Genomic DNA, 23,611 nt, shown 5'->3' with positions numbered 1-23,611 from the left:
GGAGAGTGAGGCAACACGAGGAAACTACTGAGCTAATCTGAGAGTGTAAAGTGAGGTGGGCATTAAGTTTTATCCCTAGAGTTTTGACCGAAAAGGAGGGGATAGGAGGAGAACCCAGGGAGGGAGGCCAAAACAAAGAATTCCAGGGACTGGAGGAACCACCCGTCAAAACCAACTCGGTTTTGTCAGGATTAAGTTTCAGATGGTTGTAGTTCATCCAGTCCATGATGAAAAGCATAACAGAATGAAAATTATGAGTGGAATCAGGAGAGGAGGATAAATTAAAAATAAGCTGGTGGTCATCAGCGTAATTGTAGATCGTGACTTCCATCTGCTGAAGTGCCAAAATAAGAGGGGACATGTACAAATTAAACAGCAAAGGGGACAAAGAAGATCCTTGCGGGACTCCGCACTGAACCTTATGAGAGGGTGCAGAAAAGTTAGCCAGGTGGACGGCCTGAGTGCGAACCTTCAGAAAAGAGGCCGGCCAAACCAAGGCGGTTCACCTGATGCCAGCCGCCTTGACACGGGAGAGAAGGACGGAATGGTCCACCGTGTGGAAGGCAGCAGACAAATCGAGAAGAACCAGAGCTTGGGGTTGGTTGGTGTCCATGCCCTCTCTGAGGTTGTCCATCACAGAGAGGACTGCGGCCTCCGTGGAGTGCGCCGGGCGAAAACCAGCCTGACGGGAGACTAGACAGCCATTCTCCTCCACAAAGGCGCTAAGTGTTCTGGTGATATGACGTTCCAATATTTTGCCTAGGAAAGGGAGAAGAGAGATTGGACGATAGTTTACAAGTGAGGATAGGTCTGCACCGGGCTTTTTTAGAATGGGAATAATAGTCGCGGATTTGTGGGATTGAGGGACGATGCCTTGGGCGAGGGAGTTATTGAAGAAAGTGAGCAGGGGGGGAGGGACAGGCCAGATAGATTTGTTTTAGAATATGTGAAGGGTTTAATGCTGCACTTTTTCCTCGTTACTTACCACTTTATGTGACAGCAAGTCACATCAAATGCCAATAGAAAGTGCTTACCTTACTGAGCCATATTGACTTACATACTGGGCATTGTGGAAATTGTCATGGCAATGTTTTATTCTCATGTTAAGAAACTATAGAAATCGGCTCAATCTGTACTCTATGTACTAGCCCTGTGGCAAAGAGCAAACTGGAATGTCACTGTAAGCAGTATGTTCTGACTTATTATGACTATTTCAGAAAACAGATGCGGTAAAGACCAATGATTTGCTATATAAATTATGCCATTGGAGATGTCAGTGATGATGTGCAATATGTTATCACTGGTGATGTCATTGATGATGATGTAATTTGTGATGTTCAGTGGGACATCACGTGTGAGGCAATTAGCAATGAAACAGTCCAACAACCCAACACTGCACCCCACAGTCCACTGGGCTCAACCATCGGCCATGCCTGCTGCCTCATGACACACCTCAGGTCCTAGATTCCAGCTGGATCAACCTCTGAGTCTTTCCAGGAGACTTGATTCTGGCTTTGATTCAGTTTTACCCTAGGAATACCTCCTATTCATGTAGAGTGGTCCATAGGTGCATACATTGAGGGGCATATTTACAAGAAACTGGTGGAGCGCGGTGTTATGCCAAAATTGTTAACTCTGCGTTCAGTTTAAAAAAGCAGTGATGCGCCGTATTTACAAGAATGCGGTGCACCGCTGCATTACCTCTCGTGCTGGTGCTATAAAAGCACCAGTTTGCTAGTGTGCCTGCGCTGCAGAGGCAATTGTTTATGTGCAGGAAGGGACACTTTCGTGTGCAGGAGGGGACACCTTCCTGCATGTAAACAATCTTAAAGGGCGATTTCCTCTACCTATGTGTGCTGCATTCACACATGGAAAGAGCAAAATATGAGGCGTAATAAAACATTTCTCCTCGCATCGCCTTCTCAAAACCAGGTATTCCCTGGTGGTATTTTCGCTGCTGCCCCATCCCTTGTAAATATGGGGAAACATGAAAAAGCAATGGGCTTAGTGGTAGAATGCCCACGGCAACACCAATTGTACGCCCCTTTCATGCTAAGTGCTGCATCAATAGGGGCATTATTTACAAGGCAGGGTTAAGCCACATTAACCTCTTCCGTGCAAGGCTGTTTCCCCCGCTGTGCTGGGGAGAGGGGAGCGCACACAGCGCTCCGGTGCTCAGTCATGACCACGCCGGTTCCAATGGAACGCTCAGCACAGCAGGGGAATCAGCCCAGCGTGCGAGCATTCCATTTAACGGGCGCGGTCATGACTAGAGAGCCGTAGCTCATGACGAGCTGAACTCGTCATGAGCACTCAAGGGGTTAAGCGGCTTAATGCCGCCTTGCAAATAAGGCGAAGGAGTTAACGTCACCAGAACGTTGGAAAAAGTGACGGTCTGGTGCCGTTAATTCCTTGTAAATATGCCCCTTAGTGCACCTAATCAATGGTTTGTGGTCCCGGAACAGCTATCAGGGCTAGGACCCGGAAGTGTGCTGAAAGCAAACGAACTGGGAGTGTTTTGGACTGAGATCGACGGGGGTTTCTGGAGCAGCTTGATCCCAAACCCTTACCATTCACACTTCTGACACAGTCACTCAATCATAAGATAAGTTGGGCTTCCCTTTAAAAATGAAACGGAGGCGTCACCTCCCACGCCTCCGTGACACTGCAGTCTGCTATGTTTTATCTGCGATCCTGAACTAACCTGGGGGACATTCCGTGATGCTGAACACCCAGCTAAGCACTGCAGGAGCCATACTTGAAAAATACAGTCCTTTACTTCTACTTTCAGCAAGATGCCTCCAGGATTCCATGGGTGTCGGCCTCGTCTAATATTGTTATGGTTGGCTCAACGCAGCTTCAATTAGTCTGTCAACACAATTTAAATATACAGAAGGGTTGGCAGTCAAGTAACAAGACGAATACAAAAATGTTTATAAACTTGCAACTCACTGGCGTCGCCGATCTGTCTGTACAGGTGTATCAGCCTTGTGACCCTTCCTTAACCTTTATGGGAAATGATCATTTGCCCTTATCTATCAAAGCACGTGCACAAGTTTCGGAACAAAATAAGCAGGGCAGGTTAAGTTAGGCCACAAATGTATGTTCACTTTTATATGTGTTCATCTTAAATTAAATGAGAAATACACACTTACCAAGCCAGTGATCACTCTTAGCACTGCATGGAAGAATCGAGCCTTGCACAACCATTCTTAATAGTTAACAGTCTATTGAGGCATGTTTGTGGGAGGGGTGGGGAGGGAAAGGCATAGCTGTATTTTAAGTACCTGTAGAGCGCCATTTTGATGAAAAGAGTTGTGAGCAGTCCCGCTTGTTAATAGGTCCAGGCTCATATTATCTGCAATAAATTAATCGTACCTCTGATAAATATAATGGGAACAGTCACCTGTAAATAGAAACATCCATTTGTTAAATGTAGGCTGACTGTACCCCTGTATTATGCTGATGAGGGTGAAAGAGAAACCTCTTATTCACCTGGGCTACAGGATTATGCGGCAGGGAACACCAAATTATGCAGCCGGGTTGACTAAATTATGCCGCAAGAAAAGGCAATTATGCAGCATATTTTGTGATACTATAGCCTCGTTATTTTGTCATTTGTACACATGGTACCACTGTATGGGCAAAGATTTCACCTCATTGGTACTGGTTTAATAACCAAATACAGAAAAAAAGCAACTGAAAGATGACCCGTTAGTCATTGCAAAGGGCCTTCTAATCCGCTCCAACGCAAATTGCCAGGTTTTTAGGAACTTTTGATCTGTTTGAAATAGAAACATGTGCTTTTGTTAATATCTGTAGATCATGTAGCAGATGATGGGTTGTGTGGCAAATGCGGCACATTTATAATTATGTGAAAAAAGCTGCAGAATCGCATAATTCCAGTGGTTCTGATATTAGCCCTATGTTAAGCATGTAACAGAGGAATCATATAAAATGGCCCGATATGGATTTAAATGATCATTTTCACACGAGAAGGGGTGGCATGGAAATTGCAATTTATTATCTTAAAATATTATTGTGCACATAATGAAATCTAATCTCTAGTTGCAGTAGGAATCAGCCTTGTCATTATCACCAATTCCATTAATAACACGATCTTAAACAAAGAAAGGGCAGACAGAGTGGCTGTAAGAAAGGGTTAAAACACAACAAAAGCCTCATTTACAAGTAAATGATCTTTTAAAGACCTGTTAAGTACTCGGGTGCGGCTGCAATTAGATGCTCGCCAGCCTGAGAAGCTGTCTCCACCCGGGTAGACACACATGAGGGGGGGGGGGGGGGGGGGCTGAAGCCCCGTGAGTGAGAAGCTGTCTCCACCCGGGTAGACACACATGAGGGGGGGGGGGGGGGGGCTGAAGCCCCGTGAGCCCAATGGGTGTTGCGCGCCTGTTTCCATCGCAGATGACTAATGTGTCTACACGGAGATGCACACTGTCAAACAGCAGGGGAGCGCTAAAGAAGACAAAATGTTATTTAGTTTGAAGTGCTGACAATCAGGCCTCCCTTAAATTCCCAAAATAATGCCTGTGTTTTTATGTCAATACCAATATATTACCCCTAGGTCCCTCCTCGTACTATTCACTCCATGTGGAGATAACCATTTTTACCTGACAGAAAAAAGAACAGAGGAATGCCGGGACCCCTACCCCAACCCCCTCCCACTGACAGTACTTAACCAGTACCTACGCAGCATTCTGTGTGTTCTTTTTTCGGTCTGCCGACAGAATAGGCCGAGTGTACTGGGTGCTGCTCCTTATGTGGTCTTCTGTGAGATCCCACCGGGCTGCTGGGCTGTCCTCGATGGGCCGCCTGGTGCCTTCCAGTCCGCTGGGTTTGACGAAAGGTGCAGATAATGCCGCTGCCGGCCTGCGCACCGGCGTGTCTTCCTGGTGGCTGCGCTGGGCGGAAGATGGGCTGCAAAGGTTGGATGGCAGCTCGAGGTGCAGAGCTGGTGGTGCTCCTGGAGTGCCTGGTGGCAGGTGTGGTGGATTGCCTGTTGCCCAGGCGCTGGAGTGGTGGAGCACACCTGGGCTCACTGGTGGGGGCAGATGCTTTAGTGAGGAGTCTGCCTGACCCCAGAGGTGAGTACAGCATATCGGTTTTCCTGTTCTCCTTTCATTGCTTTTCTGGGAGCCAGGCGCAGTAGCTTAGAGGCACGGTCATGGCCATTTTGAGCTCCAGGCTTCCCTGCTACTAGGGTCCCTTTACAAACAGTGGGGACTAGCTGTTGTTAGGTCGTCCTTTAGCATCTGAGTCAACAGCAACTTTTTTTCCCCCGAAATTAATGAATGGAATGTGATGATACAGATTATTTCACATACATTTGGGCCATGGAGTTTCCATTTTTACCGTGATGTGCCTCCTATATGGCCTTGCGTGGCCGCTACCCTTGGGTGGCTGGCGAATCGGGATATGCTGGTGGTGCCCCTGTAATGCTGCGGCCGGTGTTGTTGTTTCCCTGCTGCCTAGGTGCTGTGGCTAGTGGGGCGTGCCTGGGTTGGCTGGTAGGGGTACTGGTGTGGCAGACAGTAGGGTCAGGAGCATGCCAGTCCCATGGTGAGTTCCGCATGGTGGTCTTCCTCTGCTTTCTTGGATATGACTCACGCATGTGGGCCCTCTGTGTGTTCCAATACTCTTGTGCTGTGCCTCTTCTTTGGCCTTGCTTTGCGGCTGCCCGTGGGTGGCTGGCGGCTCTGAGGCTGTGCTAAGGGTGCCCCTGGTGTACATGTTTGCTGGTGCTCTGGAATTGGGGCTTGTCGGGTGGGCTGTTGGGCCTGTTTTGTTGTCAGGCATTGCTGTCAGGAGTCTACCAGTCCTGGGGTTGTCCCGTGTAGTGATTTTTCTTGCTCCCTTCTTTTCAGCTGTGTGCTGCTTTTGGCACCTGGCCTGTAGTATAAAGTGTGACGTGGGTTCCATGGCTTCCGTTGTTCGGTCCTCTGTTTTTCAGTGGCGTGGTCTCAGCCTGATGTGGGACTGGTATCTCTGTGGCCAGGTTCAAGTCTATGCGGTGTTGGCAGGGTCATGATGCATTTCTGCCTGCAGCCTGGTCTTGCCATCTGGGCTTGGTCCGTTGGATTTTCTTTCCCACCTTTCTGCTGTTTTTCCCCACACTGGGCGCTGTGGCTCGGGGTCAAGGTTTTGTGCTGCTGGTGTCTCAGATCATGGCTCTTCCTGAGCTTGTGTTGGCCCTGCGGTTGCTGTGTCTGCATCTGTCCAGTTTCTGATTGGCCTGTACCAGTTGGTTTGGTAGCGCGTTCCCTGCCCATGTCTCCTGGTTGGGGGCTTCTTGGTCAGGGCGGCTTGCCTCATGGGGGTGTTTTCCACTGGCTGTTTGGGCCTCGATGCCCTGGGGTTCAGCTTTTGAGTGTCTGGCTGTGGGCCATTGTGGCTTCCCTTTTTTCTTCCTGGTGCCTTGGTTGGGTGAAGGTATTCAGGGCCCCATGGGTGGTCACGCAGTTCAGTGCCTGGCATGGCTGGGGACTGTGCCAGCCTCCATGCCCTTCCTTTGGCCTCTTCTGCACCTGTCATCCCTGGGTGTGGGTTGGGCTGTGGTGTGAGCTTGCCAGTGAGGGCTGCTGGGCTTCCGCTCTGGTTTCCTGGTTGCTTTTTGTTGCCTCTGTGGCATGGTTGTGGCTGGTTCTGGCAGCTTTCTCTCGGCCCTTGGTGGTTGGGGGATTCTGATTTGTGGCTTTTTGGCCCTGTGCTTTTCTTTCCAGGCTTGTGAGGGAGCCATGTTGGTGGCCTCCTGTCTCTGATGACAGGTCTATGGTTAAGTTGGCTGGCTTCTCCGGTGCCTGTCGAGATGCCAGTGGGGTTGGGCTGTGGGCTGCCCTGCTTGTCTCTACTTGTAGTCCTGGCGTGGTGCTTGATTTCCTACCGTATTTGTCCTGGGGCTCTGGGGCAGGTGTCTGTCTGCGCCTCCAGTTGCTCTGGGGCTGTCGTTGGGTTTTGTCTTGGCTCTTCTGCAGCTGTGGTTGGGACTCACTTGGAGTGGTTCCTTGGTGTTGTCCTTTGACCCCCGGGTCGGTTGTTCAGCTGGTTGTTCGTTTGGGGGTTTCCTCCGTCCCAGTGTCTGGGGTGCCACAATGTCCTTTGGTCCTTGTCCCGGCTCTTTTATTTCTGGGGTATGAGGTGGCTGATCTCTGTGTTGCTTGGTGTCTGGCTCATTTCCAGTGGCTGATGGGTTGGTCTTCTCTGGAGCTGTTTTTTGCCGCTTTAGGTCGACTCACAGGCTGGTGGTTGAGGGGGTCGTCCTTGGTTTGTGTTGTTTAGGGCAGGGTCTACCCTGTTGTGGCTGCTTTTTCTTGGGGTTCCCCTAGGCTTGGTGGATTTGGTGGTTTGCCTTGCCCCGCTCTTGGCTGGTTGCTATGTCCTGGTCCGGTTCGGTCCAGTTCTGGGTCAGGTGGGTCCACCCCTTGGCTTCTTTGTGGGGTGTTTTTGCTTTGCAGTGTGGCCTTTTTCCTGTTAAGAAAGGGAAGGAATTTCTGGCTGCCTGGTCCTTCTTGTTGGTCTTCAGAAGCTGGTGTTCTGGTGCTCTTCTGGCCTGTCTCCTTCTGTCCACGGCATTGCCTTTGTGGGGCTGGGTTCTGGTGGTTGTGTCCCAGTGTCCTCCTGGGAGTCCTCCTGTGTCGACACTAGTAGTTGGTGCTGGACGTTCCTGCTCTGGAGCCTGGTCCTCCTCAGGGAGTTTCCATGGTGGTGTCCTTTGGGCTTTCTGGTGGCCTGGTCAGTCAGGTTGGTGGAGGCTTGCTCTTGGTTGATGCTTCTTCCCTTCCTGGTTGGTCTGTGTGGCCCTGCTCCTGGTTGGTCATCTGGATATGTGTCTGGGCCCTGTTGCATGGCCCTCTCCTTTCTTGGGCTGGTCTCCTGTTGGACTTCCAAATGGTGTCGGGGTTTGTCCCATTGGTGGCCCATTGCCCTTTGTTTACTGGTTGGGGCGGGGGCTGTTGAGTCTCCCTTGCTTCACCTTGGCTCGCATTTGGGGTTGGTTGTGTTCCTTTTCGGCATTGGTTCACGTTCCTTCCATTGTCTGCTTGGGCTGCTCTCTGTAGGTTGTGCTGCCGGGTCTGTGGGGCTGCTTGGTGGTGCTGGGCATGGTGGCCTTCTGGTCCGGTGGGCGCCCTCCCGGGTTTTTAGTACCCTGTGGGGTGCTATGTCTGTTTTGGTCCTCCTTGTGCTGGTTGTTTCTGGTGGTGTAGTTGCTTCAGCCACATTTCCCTTCGGGGGCTTAACCTTTGGGCTTGGGGTCTCTGTGGTGTGCCTCGTTTCCAGCCTAGGTTTTGTTTGTCCTTGCCTTGTCGCCTTCATGTTTGGCTCCCTTCTGCTTGGTGGTTTTGAGGGTTAGGTTTGATGGGGCCCGAGTGCCCTGCTTGCTCTTTTTTCTGTGGTTGGTTGCCTCCTTTGTGCCTTTGGTACCTTCTCCTTTCCCAGTTCCTGGTTCTATGGACCTATGTTGCGTTCCTGTTGGTCTGTCCTGGGCTTGCTGGTGTGTCTGGACACTTTGGGTCTTCTTCAGTGTGTGGCCTCCTTGCTGTCCTTCTGTCGATGGTGGTCTTTGGTGCTTCCTTGCTGGGTGCTCCTCCTCCTTGGTTGGTTCATGGGTTCCTGGTGTGGGTTGGCTGTCCTCTGGATAGCAGCGACATAGGTTTGCTGTTTTTTTGTTTGCATTGGTTGTCTCCTGATTGTTCTGGGGATAAAGCCCTGTAGTTTTATTGGGAGCTTTTCAGGCTGCGCTCTCCTGCCTCTTTTTTCCGGCGGTTCTCCCTTTTGCTTTGCTTGGGATACTGCTTTTGGTGTGGTGTCCTCAGTGTTTTTTGGGGGTCCGGAATTCCGGGTTTCTGGCTTTGTTATACTCCATATGTAGTGAATGGGATGAGGCCTGGAGGGACCTGGGGGTAATGCCCTATGACTGATCAGTAATCTTCATTACTTCTGGTCCAGTTGTCCTCGTCCCATTCATTATGCCCCTCCCTCCTGGACGGCTGGCCTTCCGGTTGGAGGCTTGGTAGTTCAGGTGGAATGCTGGGTAGGTACTGGTTTAGTATTCCCAATAAGGGAGGGGGGTGGGGTAGGGGTCCCAGAATTTGTCTGTTCTTTTTCCTGTCAGGGAGATGGTTATCTCCATATGTAATTAATTTGACGAGGACAATAGGACCAGCAGTAATGAAGATTACTGGTAAGTAATAGGGCATTATGTATGATGGTTATCCATTTCAACACATCCACAACCATGCTTATCAATTACAAAGAAACCAGTACATTGGGAGTTACTACAATAAAGGCAAGGGTTCAAAACTAGTACATCAGCAGTAGCTCATTCGTAGGGCCATTACAAAGTAGGTAGAAATTTAAAGAATTATCTTGAACTGCTCCATACACAAACACATCTCTCTAGCTTACACTACAGTGGGGTACAGTGATGTGGCCTATACTGGAGTAGTATAAAGTGTAGCGCCGAATGATGACGTTTAGTGATGTGAAATCTTGAAACGTATATTGGAGTGGCATATACTAGAGTACCGTACAGTAGAATGCTTTACAATTGAAAAGGGTTACTTATCAAAGCATAGAGTCTAGTAATATACAGTGAAGTGTAGTTTAGTACAGTGGAGCAGAATGTAGTCTTGTTAAGTGCAATACCATGCAGGGAATTGCAGTACAGTGCACTGGCGTAGAGTGCATTTCAGTACAATGAAGTGTCGTAGATTGGAGTAGCATACATTGGAATAGAACACACTCCAGTACTGTACTATGAAATGGGACATAGTCGAATAACATATAGTGGAATAGCATAAACTAGAGTTGCGTGCAGTGAATAGACTACATTTGTGAGTAGTACAGTATAGGGTTGTTCAGAAACTGTCACGAATATGTAGATTAGTGTACAATATAGTGATGTATAATGCAGTGTCGGAAAGTGGAGTGGCATACTTTAAATTGCATACAGTGGTGTGCCGTAAAGTGAATTGTTATACAGTGGAGTGGCGTAAAGTGGAGTGTTTAAAGGATACATAGGGTGAAAGTGTGTGAAAAAATGTTATTTTTATATCTGAAAAATATATATTAAAATATGTCAATTAAAATTTTCTGCTTGTACATGGACATTGTGCATAGTGTAAGTAATTTTAAACTTATAATTTATATACAACATACTTATATATTGTTCTATGGTGTAATATGCTAAATTTATGGTATACCACAGTACATGATGCTCACAATGGGGTAGGTGATTGGTTCATGGCTGTGTGTACCAAAGGTAAAAGTCAGTCATACCGTTTTTATCAAAAAGTTCCACTGTTGTCAGCGTTTTGATGATTTATGGCTTAAGTTGTTACATATAATCAGTCCCTCCAGGATTTCGCGATTTCGTCACTTTTGTAGAAATCGTGCTGCATTTTTACAAAAGCTGCTATATCCTGGGGGGTCACACGCTGTGTAAGCCTCGGCACAAACATACCTCAGACGTACAAACAGAGCACGGAGGCAGGGGGCAGCCAGGCCTCCTCGCGTGCTGATAGTTTCTGCCTTCATTTGGGGAGAAGCGCCCCCCCCCTCCTCTGGTTTATTTTTAGAGCTGGTTTATTTCGGGCTTTTCTGTTTTTCGTGCTCTAGCGTATTCTATTCTAAATTAGAAGTGTAAGTAATGTTAATGCGCATAGCTCAATAACTGGAGTTTGCACAACATGAAGTATGCTTAATATAAATTACGTACATGCCTAGCTAAAACCTGAATAAACAGCCTGCACGTGCGGTAGCACTACACCCCCCCCTTCCCCCCTCCCAGCATCAGGGTTGGATTTCCCGCCCCGCCTGTTGTCCTCGGCTCTGGCAGGTGTCAGGGGCTTGCAGTGCTTTTGGGGTCACTGTGTGTCATTGCACGAGAAGCCAACCCCCTGGGCCCTCCCATTAGGGGCATATTTTTCTTTTATGGCTGGAAGGGGGGGGGAGCATTCTTTTTATCCTTTCGAGGCCGGGCCCCCTGCTTACGACCTGTGAAGCGCCTCGTTGTGGGTGTCGTGAGTTGCACGGGGGTCCCAGTCCGCAGTCTAGACTCTCAGCGGGGCTTCTAAGCCCTGGCACAGCCCTCCCTAGGAACAGGACTCATTTCCGCATCATTTGTACTCTGCGCCTGCCCCTCAGATCCCAGGCAGGAGCCATGACTTCAGAGGCAGGAGCACTTTGGGGGTAGAAACCGGACATGCAGGGGGGGGGGTCAGGTGTGGGTGAGTGCCTGTCACTCAATCCCTGCATTGCATCCGCGCTGGGGTGGCCCTGATGGAGACAGGGATGTTCTTCCCGATTCTGGGTACACGGATGGAGGAGGCATGTTGTCTTGTATTTTTTTTTTTCTTAGTCCTCATTGTGCATCACTTATAGTAAGGGTTTATTGGAGTTGCCACTTTCTTCCCTTCGAAACATAATCTGTACCTATCACCGTGTGTGGACCATATGGGAAAAAATTTGGGGGCCCCTTACTTCCCATTACTATTATAGAATGTTTTAATTCTGGGTGGGTTGAGCTAGCCATCATGGCTACTCTAATAGGCCTTCAATCCTATTATGTGTTGATTGCACTTAATCATAGGACGTAATTATAAGGAAGACAAGACCAGGAGAAAGAACAGAATAAAACCATCAGACATTCTTAACTTATATACCCCGAAAGTGATTTTCCCACAGTTCCCAGAAAGTACATTTTTTTGAAAATGGTTTCTTTTTTTTATCTAAGTTATAGGTTCTTAGCACTGAAGATAGCCACTCCTCATGAAGCGGAGCTATTGGCATGATCATTTTACACATATCTCTCTTCTGGCTAATAAGATTAAAAGAAACACCAGACTCTCTTACCATTTTTTAATCTGTTTGCTGATGTAGACCCGGAAACCCCAAAAAAGACCACCTCCATACTCACTGTTAGCTGTTTTCCCAAAACCTCTTCTATGGTCTTACCCACCGCTTTCCAGAAGTCCTCGAGATGGGGGCACTGCCAGAACATATGCAGGTCATTGGCCTTCGGTAAGCCGCATTTTGGACAGGACTTCACCGTAGATCCGCTGAATTTTGACAGTTTTTCCGGCGTCCAATGAGCCCTGTGGGTTGTATATAAGTGGTTTCTTTTTAAAGCCGCAGAAGTTACTATTGACCAGCATTTGCTCATAGATACTTGCCATAAGAGGTTTGTATCCAGCGTTGGCAGATCTTTCCCACAAATTCTCTCCGGAATCCGAAATTCTTCCTCCCTGATGTTATGAGGGCCCAGTACCAGAATGATATCTCTTTCTTGAAGGGCTTCTCCAACATTTTGCTTTCTAGGGTTGTATTGCCTGTTCTGGTTTCCTTAACTGATTTTGCCCAACTTGAGAGTTGATAATATTTAAACTTAGCTAGAGAAAGGTTTGTGATTTCATTTAATGTTTCCCAGTCTAAGATTTTATTCTGGTATAGAATTTGTCCCCATACTACTACTCCTGCTGATTTTAGGGGGAGCGACAAAGAATCTTTAAGACATTCCGGAGTACTAGGTGAGTCCCAAATAGGGGCTTTATCGCTATGAAGAGGGATATTCACAGTCAACCTAATGCAGTACCATCATTTTGCAGCTGCTCTTAGAGTCTTCAGCTTAACCTTTTTGAAAAATTTCGGGTGACCGAATTTAAAGAGGAAGTGACTGGTGTTATTTGTCATTATTTGCATATATAATGGATAATTTTCATATGCACCTAACAAGATTCTGTTATTTTTAAATTGAAACGCTCTACAATATTCTAAAATGTCTGGGGTTGCTAATCCTCCCTGGTTTTTTCTTCTCCTTATTTTAGTCCCAGCTATTCTGGGTGATGACCAAATGAAACTTGATAACTCTCCCTGGATTTTCTTAATAGACTCTCTGTTGAACTCAAGCGGGATAGCTCCGAAGATGAACGTAAACTTCGGTAGGACTGACATTTTAAGGATGTTTGCTTTACCCAATATAGACAACGGCAGACTACTCCATACTTTCAGCAATCTTTTAACTTCAACCTGGACTCTATGGAAATTAATCTGTGGAACTTTATCTATATCTTTAACTATGTCTATACCCAGGTATCTAATTATTTCTTTGTTATATGGGCTCAAGAAGACCTCGTTCCAAGTCATAGTCTCTGTTTTAGATTTGTTGATTTGATAACCCGAGATTTTCCCAAAGTTAATTAGAGTCTCTTCTGTTGCTTCAAGAGCTTCTTGAAGATGAGATGCAAATATCATTAGGTCATCTGCATATACTGCTACTTTTTTATGCCAGCCTTGATGTGAAAAGGGGACAATGGCTAGATGGTTTCTAAGACACTCTGCTGCTCGTTCCATATATAAGTTGAATAACAGCGGGGATAGGGGGTATCCCTGATGTAAATAATTAATTTACTCTCTTAATTTCTATGCAGGTAAGTACTTAATCAATAATAACTCAATCGAAATGAAGGAAAACAGAGTCCGTGGTGTGAGAGTTTCTAAGGGTTTTATTCCTCATAAAGGAATCAGGATATCATGTTCTGACCACCACACAGGGTGTCAGAAGGGATAGATGAGCGCGCTAACGTTTATTGACAATACATAGCTTATATACTTGATTTACATCATAATGTTCAATGTAAGAGGCGTAACAGCTGAGAGAAGACAAGATAACAGTATACACGTGGTGCTAGTACATCATCAAGAGGCGTAAACTAGGCGTAACTAGGCGTGTGTTAGAAACGTCACTGATAGGTGACGCAAGTGGGTGGCACCAAGGGGTGGTGCTAACAGAATGTTGCAATGTCAGCAGAAATCGGAAGCTTGGATGCGCGCGCAGCTGCATGACGTGTGATAGACGGGGTGCAGGGGACTTGACATTTACACTGACGGGGAGAGACAGAAGTCTGGCATGTCAGATCAACTTGTGCTTCTATCATATCTGATATCTGGTGTTTAGGAACTAAGCTATCTGGGCAGAAAGGTCTCTAGAGCAGAAGCTATTCTATACTTGCTGTGAGTGCGTGTATAAGCGCCTGAGTGTCTGTATGAGAAGCATGGGGGCATGGGGCCTTCCATGGAAGCATGGCAACAGAGGCTATGAATTACTTGCATAAAGACAGGTCGGCCCTTTAGCCCTGTAGCTGAGGAAGGATGTTTACTGAAGCTAGTAGGCTGGAATGTATCTTCGGGGAGGAAAACAGATAACTCGAAGGTTATAGTCAATCTTGGCAGGCAGCAGGCTGAGCTGAGCACGGAGGGCCGCGCTAGAAGTAAGTCAGAGTTCACGGGTACGGGGGCTGCTTGGGCAGAGGCCCTCGCAGTCAGAAGCCAGAAAAGAGGCTCGATGGCAGAGATTCAGGGCCTACTCTCAGCCAGGCTGAAAAACGTAGGAGTATACTTCAAAAAGACGTTGGCATAGCATACTTAGGAACGGACCATCAAACCCATTCATGGTGGGTCTGAAAGAGGACAAGTTAACGTTGGACGCAAATGTATTTGCGTCTTCATAGCTGGTACAGGAGGGAAGTTACATGCACTTTTAACTCGTACATGGAGTCGGTGGGGTACTCGCTAGGGAACACAACATGACCATAAAATTTATATTACCTCATTCCCTCCTTGTTCCCTACGGACCCTTCATGATATATCGATCCTCATAAATCGATCGGTTTGTTCTTGTAACATTATATGTTCGTCTTTCTTTCTTTGACTGTTTGAGAGGCAACTGGAATGCTCAATGCAGGATGTGGCACACAGTCCACATATCGCTGGCCCACACTGCAGGCATAGGCAACAACTGAATACTATAACAAGACCAATGCCTAGGAAGGATAAGATCTTCCATCCCCAAGCTGTTAACGTAGTCCAGAACCAACCGGACCAAGTCCAGGTGCCTGGATTCTGATGTATCTGATTTGCAATTTTATGTAAACGGGTGATAGCTTGATAGACAGATGGTGCATTTTGTGGAATGAAAACACAGCAACTTGACCCGATGACCTTACAGGCTCCACCTCTATCTGCCAAGATGACGTCAATCACAAGACGATTTTGAAGGACAACAGTCCGTATAGCAGACTGCTCCTCTGTTAGGTTACCTAGAGCGGAGGCAGTTTCGTTCACTACTGCTTCAAGTGTTCTCGTTAATCTGCGTATTAATTTACTGTTTTGGACAGGTCCTAGGAAGAAAAAGAATCCTTTATTGAAATCAGTGTACTGTTCCCATGCCGTTTCTGTGTAGTCGACAAGGGGAATATCTCTTTTGGGTCTATTCGGTGCTAGATTCGTGTTTCTATGGTAATCAGGAGGAGCTAGGAAAACAGGTGGCAGAAGGAATGCAATGTAACAGGTACCGTCCCAATCTGGAGGCAAACGTATGTATGCGGTATGACCACAAACAAAATAGGAATGACTGGTAGCTTTAAAAGACGATTTACCATGGTCACTGAACTCGACCACAGTAGTGCATTTACTATGACCTAAGTGTACTGAACCTTTCTTGCTAACACATAATTCACCTGTGACTGGTAACACTAACATATGGGGCAAAACTGGAGCAGTTTCAGATTCAACAGTGAGGATCATAAGGCTAATTGTGTAATTACCTAATCCATATACTTCATTTTCTAGATCAGTTCCTATTCGAGTGGGAAGTCCCTCTTTATCAGGATAACAGACGTTGAGCAGGACTAAGTTCAAGTTTCCCCAAACCCAGCCCCCATCGAAAACAGCAATATCAGGATCTAAAGAGTTAATTATTTTAAACCATGCTCCACAAGAGCCATTGTGAGTGAATGGGTACGGAAAGAGAGGCAGAGCTCCCTTGTAATTCTGGTAGGGAGGGAGTCGGCCACATATCCAACAGTCTGTAGCATTACTTGTCTGATGGGAATGGTGTAACATACTAATGAATGTATTGTTGCGCAGCGCAAGTCTGTAAGAGAGTTCATGTGCAGGAAGTTCACTAAAAGTGTGTTCAGCAGAGGCATTGTAAGCAGATTGTTTACGCCTGAAAATAGGCCAGTACATAGGAAGCAGAATGCTGGCAATAATGAGTAGTATACTGAGAATAAACATAATTATTAGTGTCACTATGCAGTGACTACGGAGTGATTTGCAATATGTTCTTCTCTTTTCCTCTCTCTCTCTAACTCGATCTAGGGGATATATGTCAGAAACTATTTAACCGATTCACCTAGGGGAGGACTTAAACAATTAAACTGTCTGACTTGCTAGATCGAAGCTTCATACGGTAAAGTTCTTGAGGAGTCTTTTCTCTTTTAGGCACAGTAACGTCTTGTGCTTCAACACAGTCTTTGGTGGGGGTGGACGAGTCAGAGTCCTGTTTCAGTCCGTTTTTTAGTTCATTGCATAGCTTGATGTGACTCGTGTGGACCCACCCCTTTCTCCCCTCGATTTTCACGGCGGTCCTGGTGGTAAGCAGAACGGTCTTCGGAGACTTCCAGCGGGGCTCCAGCGGACTTTTCCGGTCGAAGTTCCTGACGAGTACCAGGTCCCCTGGACGGACCTCATGCGCCTTTACATCGGTGTTGTCAGGGAAGGCTGCGGCAACCTGTGAACGACATGATTGGAGTGCAGACATCAAGGAGGCAAGGTAATCTGTCAACATGTTACAATCAACATCAGTGATCTTTTTCGGAACGGGCGTCCCCCACATATTTGGTGGTCTGCCAAAGACCACTTCGTACGGGGATAGCCCTGATCTTGAGTGGGCGACCATTCTCATGTAGAATAGTGCCACGGGCAGGGCGACTATCCAGTCGACCCCTTTTTCCTGACAGATCTTGGCAAGACGGATTTTTAGTGTCTGATTATGCCTTTCTACAAGGCCAGCTGCTTCGGGATGTCGGACACAGTGGAACCTCCACTGATATCCTAGCAAGAGGGAAACTTGTTTCATCAACTCGGACGAGAACGGCTGTCCGTTATCTGAGTACACGACACGGGGCAAACCGTACCGTGGGAAGAATTCACGAACCAACTGTCTGGCTGTGGTCGGAGCAGTGTAGTCTGGGACTGGGTATGCTTCGGTCCAGCGGGACAGAGCACAAACGATAACAAGAACATACTTAAATCCTCTACAGCTATTCATCTGGATATAATCCATCTGGAGGACTTCAAAAGGGTGATCGGGAGGATGGAATCCCCCTTGCTCAACAGGGACGCTTTTACCTGGATTGAACTGACAACAGATCATGCAAGTACGCACTTTCTGTTTTGCTGCTGCTCGTAAGTGTTTGTTGTACCAGAGATTCTGTAAACTGTCTAACATGGCTTTCTCTCCAAGATGGGCAGGACTATGTGCTGTATTTATCATGACTTGAACCATTGAGTCGGGGAGAAACCATATAGATTTTCCCTTCGTCACCCAACCTTGGTCTGTCTGAATCCCTCCTAGTTCAGTCCATTTCTTTATCTCCTCTGGAGTAGCATGTGTCTGGATGTCAATTACGTCTAGGGCGGGATCTCTAACTGTCATACACTGTGTCTGTACTATTGTCTTTGTCACATCAGTAGTCTGGGTGTGAGTCAGTGCTGTATGTTTTGCTGTCTGGTCTGCCAGGTCGTTACCCTGGGAAACGGAATCTGTGACTTTGGTGTGTGCCTTACATTTCATGACTGATATGCCCGAGGGCAAATGTATTGCTTCTAACAGTGCTTGAATAAGGGGGCCATGTTGTATCTTGGCCCCATGGGAAGTCAAAAAACCTCGTTCTTGCCAGAGGACTCCGAAGTCGTGTACAACTCCGAAGGCATAGCGGGAATCTGTGTATATGTTAACATTTCTGTTCTTGGCTAGAATACAAGCTCGGGTCAGAGCGATGAGCTCTGCTGCTTGAGCAGACAGGGTGTCAATACGATGTGTTTCTTTAATTTCAGTTTCAGTGGTCACGGCGTACGCGGCCACTAATTCTCCTGTACTTGTTCTCATGCATGAACCATCCACATAAAGTGTCAGGTCTGGATTTGTCAATGGGACATCTGTTAAGTCTCGTCTAGGCTTAGTTACTGCATTAATTATTTCTATACAATCATGCGGAGCTGGATCTGTCGTAACTGTAGGTAACAGTGTTGCTGGGTTCAGGATGCTGCAACGTCTGATTTCTATGTGTGGCTGGAATAGTGTTAATTCATAACCTGTCAGTCGTGCTATAGTTAAGTGTTGAGTCTGGGTTCTGTTTAACAAAACCTCTACAGAATGTGGTACTTGAACTGTTAACTGATGACCTAAAACAATTGAATCACTTTGTCTTATTGCTAACGCTGTTGCTGCTACTGACTTTAAGCACGCAGGGAGTGCTTGAGCTACTGAATCCAATGTACTAGAAAAATAAGCACAAGGCTTGTGTGAACCTGCTTGATCTTGAGTGAGGACAGATAACGCTGTGCCATCACGTTCTGTAACAAAAAGTGTAAACGGTTTGCTGTAACATGGTGTCGCTAAAACTGGTGCTTGGCATAAAACTTTCTTTAATTCTTCAAAAGCTTGTGTGTGTTCCTGAGTCCAAGGGAGGACAGTCGAGGTTGCTGCCTCCTGTGTCGTTAACTGGATGAGTGGTTTAGCTAAAAATGCATACTGGGGAATCCATTGTCTGCAGTACGAGGTGAGGCCTATGAAGGCCCGCACTTCCTTTTGTGTCTTGGGTTGCGGCATGTTCACAATTAACTGAATGCGATCGGGAGTGAGCTGTCTCCCCACTTTGGACAGTAAGTGACCCAAGTACACAACTTGCTGAGCACAGAATTGTAGCTTCGAAGGAGACACCTTGTGTCCCTTGTCAGCCAGGAAATGTAAAACTGTCAGTGATGCTTTTTCACATTCGGGCTCACTTCGTGCGGTGATCAGCAGATCATCGACGTATTGTAGTAAAGCGGTGTTAACTGGCATTTGAATACAATCTAGTTGTCTTTTCAGTGCTTGACTATAGATGCTGGGGCTTTCTGTGAATCCTTGAGGTGCGCGCGAAAATTTGAAACTGCGTCCATTTAAACAGAATCCGAAGAGATATTGGCTCTCGGGATCAATAGGCACGCTGAAGAAGGCGTTCTTGAGATCAATTACAGTAAAGAACGTTGCTTCTGAATCAATAGCAGTCAATAGAGATGATATATCGGGGACCACAGGATACTGTGGGATAATGCATTTATTCAATTCTCGAAGATCAATCACCAGCCGATATACTGGCGGTGCATTGGGATCAGTACGTTTAAGAATCGGAATGATGGGTGAATTACAGATATTGGAGTCGGTTTCGACGACCACTCCTTGGGCAATGAGCTCTTCAATTATTTTCAGTAAAGCCGCTACAGCATCGGGTGGTAACTTGTATTGTCTGATTCTGGGTAATACAACACCTGCCTTGAGGGTAACGCGGTATGGTGTAATGTGCATACATCCTACATCAGTTGGGCCTTTTGCCCACAAGTAATCAGGTACATTTTTCAATCTGACGTCAAACTCACGAAGAACGTAATGACCCTTGAAATCCCGCAGAAAGAGTCTAACTCCCTCCGGGGAGCAGCATATTATAGCTCCTAGAGCCTTCAATGTTTTAATTCCTAATAGATTTTCCGGACATGATTTTGTTAGTAATAAGTCTGTAACGCGTGATAACGGACCCACAGCCAGGGGAACTGGTTCTGATACTTCATTTACAATAGGCTGTCCTGAAAACCCAAGGGAAACATTTTGTGAGCCTGAGAGGGGTGCCCCTGGAACTTCGTCATGACTTATTGTAGTGCGACTTGCCCCTGTGTCAATTAAAAACTTTCTATCTTTCCCCAATACTTGACTGTGTACATAAGGACCTTCTTGATCTACAGGAATCTCGATAAGAGGCAAGCCACCTTCCCTCTCTAGGCTGTTTCATGTATATCGGGAATATTCGGGGTAAGCAGACTGAGCATATTGGTACATCTGTTGTGAGACTTGCTGAGTTGCAGCAATGGGCTGTGGCTGTGGTACTGCTACGGTTTGTGCTGTCTGTGCAGATGCATGCATGGGCTGTGTATTCTGTGTAGACTGATGCTGGTTATGGTCTTGTCTAGGAGGATGCGGTCTCTCTTTAGTTTTTCCTGTCGCTATGTTATGTTTCAGAACTGCGCATTCGTGTACGTAGTGACCTGGCTGCTTGCAATAATTGCATGTCCCTTTCACAGGAGCTGCAGTGTGACTTGTCTGGGTCGTACCTTTTCTGTGACTGTCGGATGGAACCGTCTGGGCTACTAACATTTTCATTTTCGTGTCTTTCATGCGCTTCTGTTCCTGGTCTTGTTCTTCCCTAATTCTATTCTGGTGATATTGTAACATTTGTAACATCTGGGATGGCGTATTTGCTTGCCATGTACTCTCGACTTTATACACTCTATTTTTAACTAACGGTAGGGAATTCTCGACTAACTTTGATACGAAAAGATGTGGGTACGACTCGCTACTTGGCTGGAGGCCACTATTGATAATAAAACATTTCTCGAATCTAGAATAAAAGTCGCTAGTATCTTCATCATGTTTCTGTTTACAGGACGAGATTGCGTCCCAATCCTCCTTTCTAGTTGTCAATAATCTGGGCAGGACCTGTACTATTAAACCTGGTAATGCTTTAGTTTTGTCCCCAAGGCCTAACCCTGGAACCCGTTTTTTTTCTCTTCGTCTTCTATTTCTGCCCAGGCAATCTTTGCGTCTCCCACCTCCCAGTCCTTTTCTTTTAATTTCTCGAATATACCCGTAGGCAATAATACTTTCAACATTTTCATAATATCATCATATGTGTAGTCCCCCATCAATAACATATCTTTGAGCTCTCTATGAAAACCTGCAGGGTCTTTATCATGGCACGGTACTAATTTCTTCATTTCTAACAGTTCTAACTTAGTCAGAGGCGTGTGTACATACACGCGTTTCAAAATTTTATCCTCACCCATAACAGGGTGCACTTCTCGCAAGGGGTTCTGACTTTCTATACCACTCCCGCACTGCATATGGTACATTTTCCTTTCTGGGGGTGGGGCGGGAACATATTCAGGACTTACAAAGGTATCATATCTGCGTCGTTGTTCTAGAATTATTTGAACTAATTTAGTGCTTAGGCCTCTCCATCTATCCATCAGTAGTGCTTCTAGTGTCTCATGTAAGGGACCTGGATCGGAATAATGTTTTCTGTATTTGATGAGAAGGTGTTGAATCATATATACCCCTGCTAATTTCTGTTCGTCGGGGGAGAGGTTCAGAAATGTCTGTGCTACCGTGTCATCATTATATATGTTTGCATTTTCGGCCCATGATACCGCTGATCGGGCTAGTTCTTGTTCATCCATAGAATTGAGTACATGGTACCCAACTCGATCTCGAAGCCGTTTATCAGTTTCCTGGAACTGATGCTCAGCAGAATTCGGATTCGTTAAGGCAGAGAAGAAAACTCTCTTGCTTTCTGGACGGATACCCTTCCTAAGATAAGTTCCCTTACCTACATATGCTATAGTGCTTGTAGTTGGTTCTAGTTCTTCAGATTCTTCTTCCTCCTCGGAGGGAGCCTTTTCTTTCTCTTTGTCGTGTACTGCTATCACTGCCTTCTTAATCTTTTTATACATGGCCTCTATGCAATTTTGTCTGTCATGTTTTCCATCAGCTATATTTTGACCCCACTTACTCAATGCATCTAATTCACTCTGATCTGTTCCGGGCCTGTCTCGTTCTCTTATTAGACAATTTATGAAAAATCGGAGTATCAGTGCTTGCATATTAACTTTCTGTTTCTCCAGGGCATCCTTAATACTGTCGGGGTCCTTTCCCGTTTGAACGAACTCATAAATTCTATCTAGGCGTTCCTTCATTCCTGCATAACATAACAAACTATCAGTAGCAGATCTTAACCGTAAAGACGCTAATACCATTAAGTCGTCCTGTCCAGGTTCTGGATCATATCTACAAACTGACATATTTTCTTTTAGTGCATCAAGACGGGACGAATTAGAAGAACGGGGGGATCTGTGCGTAAGAGGACTCTGCATACCTCTGAGATTTAATCTGTGAGTCGGTGGCGGGGTCTGGAGACCCGCGGTCGCACCTCCTGAAGCGGAAGCTTGGGCATTATCTCTGTGTGTAGTCAGTATCTGAATTTGTCTCTTAGTAGGATCTGATTGAAGTGGTTTCGGTAAATCAGTTTTAGGTGAGGGAAGTGGCGGAGCTGGCGGAACGGAACTAGTCTTTTTCGGTGTCGGCTGAGCGTGATCTTGGGGGGCAGTACCACCCCCGGCCCTGTCAGTAGGCAGGGCACGAACAGGCAGATTGGTGTAAGCTGGCGCTACATCTTCGAGATATGAATTTAGGAATATGTCTTTAGTAGTCTTATGCATTACTTTAGTTGGAACTAATGGTGACGGCAAATTTTCCGGTATTTCTGAAATGGCGTCAGGGGTACCATCGGCCAAAAGATACATGTTGTTCACTTTGCCATTTTGGATACGATCTATTTGTTCTACTTTTACTCGAATTCCCTCAGTAACTAATTCGTTTTCTTGGGCCTTTTCTGATTCTTTAAGCCTGTCTTCTCTACGGAGTGCTCTATCAGCACGCTTACGTGATTCCTTACGCCAAAATTCTATGGCGTCTTTCTGAGATTGTCTAGCTTTCTTTTTCCGTAATATTTCTTCTACCTTTATGATGCACTCGGCATCCCATGTTCCGTTAACTGGCCATCGGTATCTTTCCTCTAAGTGCTTGGTATAATCGGTCCATAACTCTAGATACAGGATGGCGTCTATGCCATGTTTATTATACATAAAATTACCTGGAGTGTCCCTAGGGGGGATTGGAATCTCTTCCTCTAACATCCCTTTCCTAGTTCCTATCTGCTTTAATTTGTTGAAAAACGGCATTGTGCCTACTTGATACTGGAATGCTTGATCCTTGATACTTAATGTCAACTGTAACTATTTATACAAAAACACAATAATGCACAAAAACAATCACATTCATACCACGACATTAATCACATGAAACATTTAAAGACATAGTTAACTTCCCCCTACTCTGAATGTACCGCTCAACGATACAGATACACTGCTGTAACAGTGCAGAAATTCGGAATACTTTATATACTGCTAAACAGTACAGATACACTGCCTAAAAACAGTGCAGACCGGACTTGCGTACCCAAACCCGTCTAGATACGACCCAGCAATGGTACTCACCGGGAAGCACGGAAAACAGAAGGCCTCGGAAAACTCGACTGGACTCGACTCGGAACTTCGGAAAACTTCGGAAAACTTCGGAAAACTTCGGAAAACTTCGGAAAACTGGTGGGCCTCTTCACACCTCGGACCTTGCTTCCTTCGGCTGGGCTCTGGTCGGGATCCTCCGCACTCCTCACCGCCTCGTCTGGGCACTGATCGCAGTCTTCGTCACCTCCGTGTGTCAGAGGGGAATGCAGGAAATCCTGCCAGTACACGTGTTGTCCGTCTAACTGATGGCAGGGGACACGGATTGCAACGCACCTTCCGGCGCGTGAGGTGGGGGAGGGGTCCCTATTCGGGCGCCAAAATGATGTAAATAATTAATTTACTCTCTTAATTTCTA

This window comes from Lissotriton vulgaris, chromosome 4_1 (assembly GCF_964263255.1).
Source record: "Lissotriton vulgaris chromosome 4_1, aLisVul1.2, whole genome shotgun sequence".
Lineage (NCBI taxonomy): Eukaryota > Metazoa > Chordata > Amphibia > Caudata > Salamandridae > Lissotriton > Lissotriton vulgaris.
This window is presented reverse-complemented; position numbering follows the sequence as displayed.